Source organism: Daktulosphaira vitifoliae, unplaced genomic scaffold (assembly GCF_025091365.1).
Source record: "Daktulosphaira vitifoliae isolate Bord-2020 unplaced genomic scaffold, ASM2509136v1 Scaffold_2, whole genome shotgun sequence".
Classification (NCBI taxonomy): Eukaryota; Metazoa; Arthropoda; class Insecta; order Hemiptera; family Phylloxeridae; genus Daktulosphaira; species Daktulosphaira vitifoliae.
Window position 1 is genome coordinate 20854134 of NW_026099573.1, and position 7025 is coordinate 20861158.

General features: G+C 25.8%; 1 long non-coding RNA gene across 2 annotated transcripts; it reads right to left on the bottom strand.

Annotated features, from left to right (window-relative positions):
- Positions 1–1302: 1302 nt before the first annotated feature.
- Positions 1303–6794, bottom strand: LOC126899700 (uncharacterized). 2 transcript variants are annotated; one of them, XR_007702680.1, is made up of 5 exons: positions 6504–6794; positions 6299–6439; positions 6173–6209; positions 1555–1670; positions 1303–1420 (listed from the first exon to the last, which is right to left on the bottom strand). It is a non-coding gene; the product is annotated as an uncharacterized LOC126899700 (long non-coding RNA). The 2 variants fall into 2 exon arrangements; XR_007702679.1 differs by lacking the exon at positions 6173–6209.
- Between the last annotated feature and the right edge of the window lie 231 nt (positions 6795–7025).

The window sequence follows — 7025 nt, forward strand, 5'->3', positions numbered from 1 at the left end:
AATACACAATGAACATTGAGTTGTTGTACAATAAAACCAAAACTCTAGTATTGAATAGATAAATTACTAATTTAATCGCTCTAACAGGTACGTATTTAAATATTTCTACTAGTTACTACTTTATGACTTTATAATAGTATATGTAAAATCACTGAATCGTAATTTGCAAATAGAAAGATAATTTGCATTGTTAGTATTAACTGTACAAATTATAAAACGCATAATCAAAATTGTTTGTAATTTTAACATCATACATTTTCTCATTAAATCGTAAATAATAAAATTATTTTTAATAAACTAAAGCTTACTACATACAAACAATAGAAGTGATATATGAGAAAGCGACAAAAATAAATTTTAATTGATAAGATACCAGGAAAACATTCAAGTAAAAAATTTTACTTAGATTAGAGTAAAAAAAAAAAGGGTCAAAAAGCTTGTAATTTTTATATTCAAAAATATTAATATAGTGATAAGACCTGTAGCTCAAGGAGCGTAGATAGGTACCAATTTGAAGGTTTCGTGGCTTATCTAGTTCTTAGTCCGTTCCTGTGTTTATTAAAATTAATTAAATCAAAATGTTTCTTGGTACTTCATTTTTCAAGAAGAATGTAAGGAAAAAAGTTTTTGTTATTGAACAGAAGGTATGAAAAATCATAAGAGTCGAAAATTGCTATCGCAATAAAATAAAAACATTAAGCAGTGTGTTCTTAAGTGTAATAATTATGTTTTTTATTGCTAAACTTTCCAAGATAATTACTAAAGTGGAAGATTTTTAGGATTTGCATAAATTTATAGCGCTGTCGTACATAATTATCTTAACATTTAATTTTAGAGGTAAAAACCCTTTAGTTTCTGATAACCTTCAAAAACTAAATTAATTTAAAATTAATTAATGTAATTTATTCAAGTAAGTAAATCTTTTTTTGCATTTGTTTGTTTATTGTTTTCTATTTGTATTGTATACAAAATGCATAGCTTAGTTATTGTATTGGATTAATTTTTGGATAGGTACTTATAATAATGTCAAAAATATTGTTAATAATACATTTACCGTTATACATCTATAGACTGTAGACAATACTTTAATATAGTGTTTCTCGGTAATGTAAAGTTGAAATATTTGTAATTCGCAATTAAAGCTATTAAAATTATATATATTATTACTAAAATTATGGTGAAATAATTCAGCTGCATACATTTTAAATTTATTTATATTACAAAAAAAATTACATTATTTTATTATTTACATTATAAGAAGTAATGAAAACATATTTTTAAGGAATTTTCACATAATATTATTAAGTTTAATCACATAAATAATATATCTAGCTCCAATGGATCCACTTTTAAAAAGTGATCTTTGATATTTAATAAGTTGTCTTCGGACATTTTCCCAATGATTAATCTTGGACATTCTCTGTAAGTGGTGTTAATATTCATAAATATCACTATTAATTACTATTTAAATCAGTAAATTGTGACATTTTTTAACCTTTTATCACTTAATTCTTATAAATTTTATAAAAGTAGATGAATCTATTGAATAAATACCTTAAGCAATTATTAACAGTTAACATTTTCAACTTCACATTTGAAAATATTACGTCAATCTAAACAAATCCATTTTTCAAACTACATTGAATTTTCTTGCAAGCTTGCAAGTTAAACTAAAAAAAAGGTTAAAAGTTCAATATTTTTAAATTATAAACTTTCATAAAAATCAACTTTAAAGAATCAAAAAAATAGTTTAAACATGACATTTTGAATCGAAATTTTGTACGGATTATTTTGAACATATTAAAAATCAAATTCAATTATTCTATGTAAATACTAGTTTTTATAAATAAGTTATAATCTCCAAAAAAGAGGCGATGAAAAAAAACTAATTGCAGATTTTATATCAGTGCTAATACGTGGTTGAGCAAAATATATTTTGAACTATACTGATTGAAAAAATGTTATTATTATAATTTATTAGGTTATAAAAGACCAATGTCTTCTTATCTTCAGGTTAAAAATTAAAAATTAACTTAATAATAAGTGTAATAAAAATTGATTATAATTATAAAAATCCATTTTTAAATTCAAGTGAAACTCAAAATATTCTTATTTTAATTATTAATGTGGTATAATATTATCAAAAAAATTGGAATACTATAAACGGAAATAGACTACACAATTAGAGTCAAAAAATTAATGACAACAGAGTAAAATTAAATAATTTTGTAGTTGAAACCTATTATCATATCAAACTTTATTCGACAATAAATAATATTACTTTGAAAATATTAGAAATGAACGATTTTTAACCTAGAAAAATTAATGACCAAAAAAAAACTACATAGTAAAATAATTTTAATATGAATAAGAAATTTCTTCTCACGAGGGACACTACTATAGTCTATAATATACTATCACTATGATGGAGTCCTTGATATTCATTAAATGTATACAATCTAAATGAGTTAAAAATGAAACAAATTTTGAATATTTTTCCAACTTAAATATAATTTAACAAAAATTGCAAAAACGTCATTTTGACAAAAAGGTGTTCGAACCTCAAACCATGAGCTTGAAAGACTATAGTGTTATCGAGGCGGCAACGTAGGCAGGTAAAAGGTCAGAATTTTAATAAATTTATATCTAATAAATGAAAATTACATTAAGTGTTCATATAAAAAAAAAAAATATTTTGGTAAGTTAATTTTTTAAAAAGTAATAGCTGCTTTAAGTACTACAATAATATAACGATTGAACGAAAATTACATTATTCGTTCAACTTTGACAGTTTGTACATAGAATATAGTTTGTCGGAACAATTGTTTTTTTTTTGTTTAATTATAACGCGTAACATAAACTTTAATTTAACATATATTTAAAGGATGCAGTATTTCCGGAATAATTTCAAAAATTAAGTTGAAAAAATTAAATTTTTGTCCGTAAATTGCTATTTTGATCCATCCTTTGGGAAATATAAGGACAGATTTTCAAAAAAATTACATAAAATGTGAGAAAAATATCTAATATGTTTATATAAATAAAATTTGTTTTGATTTGTTTATTTCTCATAAAATTAAAACAGTTCTAAAAAAAAAAATGTCCAAATTACCGATTTTAAAAATTGTAATTTTTTGGGGATTCTCCTTTTTACAAATATCAAGGTAAATTATTTTAATTATTCAAAATAATATTATTAAATAAAAAAAACCCAGCACAGAGGGGTCACGGCACATTGGTGACGTGAAATAGTTGAGTCAAGTAAAACAATATCTGACAGTGATTAAAATCACTATAAAAAAAAAACGCTTCGATGCAAATCTTTAGATAGTGTTTAATTTAAAAAAATTGGTGGATTATTCCAAAAGCTACATAATCTGCTAGTTCCTTATTAATATCCTGATTAAGATAAAGTATGTCGAATGAATAAGGGATTATTAAAAAATAGTATTTCTCATAGAAAAATTATGTTGATCCATACACTTTTCAATAAGTTATAGCATAATAAAGTTAAAAATGTAAAAAATAAAATCGGGAATTTTCATACAAAAATAGCATTCGGTAGCCATTTTCACCGTGAAGATAAAATAAAGTCCGAAATTTTTTTTTCGCATAATTAAGTAAATTACATTAGCTTTAACTTAATATATATATAAAAGTGTCAGACCTTCCGGAACATTTTCAAAAATCAAGTTGAAAAAATTAATTTTTTGTGAAAAAGTTGTCATTTTAAATCCCCCCTGTGGGCAGGTAAAAAGTCAGATATAAAATAAAATATACCAAATAAAAGGTAATGATATCATGCATCTATATAAAAAAAAATGTCATGATATGTTAATTTTTAAAAAAGTTATAGCAATTTTAAGTAAAAAAAATTGAAAAAATATCGAAAATTATCAAAAAATGTTGAAAATTTTTTAATTTTTTGGAGATTTGCCCCATTTACAGGTAACGAGGGAAATTTTTTCAATTTTTAAGGGTAATGACTTCGACTAGATACGATTTGTGATCTTGTGACATATCGTTGAGAGAAATTGGTTCGGTGAGAGCTGAGAAAAAGTGGGAACAGTCACAAAAAATAATAATAATAATAATAAAACATCATAATAATAATAAAAAAACATCATAGTAAAATTAATACATTCTCAGCTTCGCATCGAAGCTAAAAGGTTAAGTTTTAAGGTTAGAGTGGAAAAAAGTTAATTTAGCACTCTCATTTTATTCTAATTATGCTTTTATTGCGTCTATTAAAATGTATTCAACATAAATTATAAATAAATACTTATTCCTGAGTGTTAAAATACTTTACAATTTAACTACATGGTTTCGTGACTCAATTGTAAATAATAACGTGGATGAAAAAATGTATTGTCACAATATTTCATTTCTAGATAACATGGATGTAATGGTATTTTAATTCAATTATCATCAGAAACATCTGTCAATTTAAGATTGTTATTATTGTTCTAGTAATTATGTTTTTATATCAAACAAACGAGATTGGCATTGTTTTAAATTATATTTGAAAATTTTAGTTCCAGTTATTAAGTTTTTTTTTGTCTGTATATTTATGTAAAATACTACATACTATGTCTTGACTTAAAATAGAAAAGAAAACAATTGACGCTTTGTACTTGGCAACTAGTTACAGTTTATAGTTGTTTTATAATTCGATTCTTGTTATGTATTAAAGCGACGATTAATAATTAAACAGAATGGTCGTTCTTAACGTCTGGTGATTATGATTTACGATATTTTTAAAATAAATTATATTTTTAATACTTTTGGCGAACAAACTGCGTTAGTATCTAACAACAATTTACAAAAACTATAATTTATTATAAAATAGCATTTATCATTTTAAATATGTTAAAAACCAACCAAACAGAGTTTTACTACTATATCTTTTAATATTCTTTTTGGTTTGTTATATTATACTATCTCACGAAATAATATAGATCATATTACCCAATTTTTTATATATAAATTCGTTTATCTTACAACTTAACACCATAACTAAAAATAAAATGTCAAATATAGTAAATATTTATGTTTCCCAAATGGCGTTCACAAGCCAATGTTATTAGCCTACATTGAAGGATTTATCCGTATGCTACAACTTTTAATAGATTATATTTTTAAACTTCAAAACTTTAAATAAAATTTAGTTAATATATTTCCTGATATTGGGTCAGTACCTAGTTAATTTAATGTGGTGCACTGAAACTAAATTTTTATTATATGTATTGGCACAAAAAGAGGAGTGATGTAGCTACTTAGAACCAAACATTTTTTTTAATAATTACATTTATGTTTATATAAAAATATTGTTTAAGTGATATAACTATATTTAACACCTCTAAAACGTTTTTATTATTTTCAACTATTTTAATATGTAAACAGTTAAAAGTATTACGAACTCAAAATTAAAAAAATTCAGGAGATCTAACGGATTTCAACAAAATAAATATACATAAGTAAAAGAATGCCTAACATATCATCTACAGTTTCATAAGTGTAGTGCTATGCTCACAATACACTACACAATGGAATGATATTGTTAATTATAATAACGAAAAAAGTGTTAATAATAAATAATATAAGTCATTCTCAAAAACCTGGACAAAAACTAAGGGTACTGCATTGTTCCTAACATAACAGTAGTCTGTCGGTTCTTAAACGTCGTTGTACCTATAAAACGCATTGATGAACACCCGTCACCGTACCTCCATTATATTACAACAGTCTGGTCGAGTTGTCCCACATTCCCCTATTCGCTCTCCTCCTTACCACACGCCAGAACCGCCGGCATACCGCACGTTATACACATATCACACAGGCCACGACATCCTCTCTCTCTCTCTCTATATATATATATATATATATATATAAGTGTACAGCTCAAGATGGCACAAATCTACACCGAAAATGTGCTAGTAAATGAACGCTATGATTCACTGACAAAAATTGTTGTCATGTATTTAAATCATCAATACGAATTAAAATGAGATAGTTGTGTTACGTTCTGATGTATTAAATATAATTGTATTCCATGCAGATAACTTCTGTAAACACAACTCTGTAAAAACACAATATCAACTTGAAGATTGCTTCCTTCAATTGTTTTTAAAACTTATGGTTACGTGCATCTTTTATCGTAACAGGTACCTACGGTTATTATCTCGGCGATCAGCAGTGTTTCAACATCACTACAACGTAGACAACAGCATAATGTTTAAATATATACAACGTTAACTCTGTATGTGTGTGTGTGTGTGTGCACACATATTATACATACCATAAAGAGCTTGGAAATAAAAATGATATCCCACTTAATTCTTATTCTCAGAATTGAATGCAACTAATTACGCTATTTGTAATGTTGGACCGGATTTCTATGGGTGTTATTTTTCGATTCGTATAAAAACCTTGTTCAAGTCTTAAAAACACATTTTTATATATTATTACTTGATAGATATTTTATTAATTTTCTCTAATGTTACCAATATTTGTTTATTTCCATGTTTCTTACTCATTAACATTTACTTGTCTTCATTTCAACAATCAAACGTGAATTAAAAATAAAACACCCGATACGACTATATTGGTCGAGTATCAAATATTTATTAGGTGATTTAATTAAAACTCGATTATGCAACACAATTCAAACGTTTGTGTCACTTGATTTTGGTCTGGTGTACAGTAACATCACGTGTACTTATTCACCTTGACTTAGGAGATCACGGACGGCGGTGCGTACACTAAATCTATTATTGTGATTATCACTACTAGAGAGGAGCCCTAAAAATCGGGTTTATCGACCCACGCGTGCGTTAGGCCGTGGTACGTCTGCGGAAACTGGCTGCAAACTTGTTCCGCTTGGACACATCGCGTTTACCTTTTTTTTTTTTACCTCGATCGCTAGTAAGTACACTCGCATGTAAAAATGATTACATCTAATGTAATAACACACAAGCGATGGCGTTCATGTACTCGGTACGGTTTAAATGGTAGGCAATAAACAG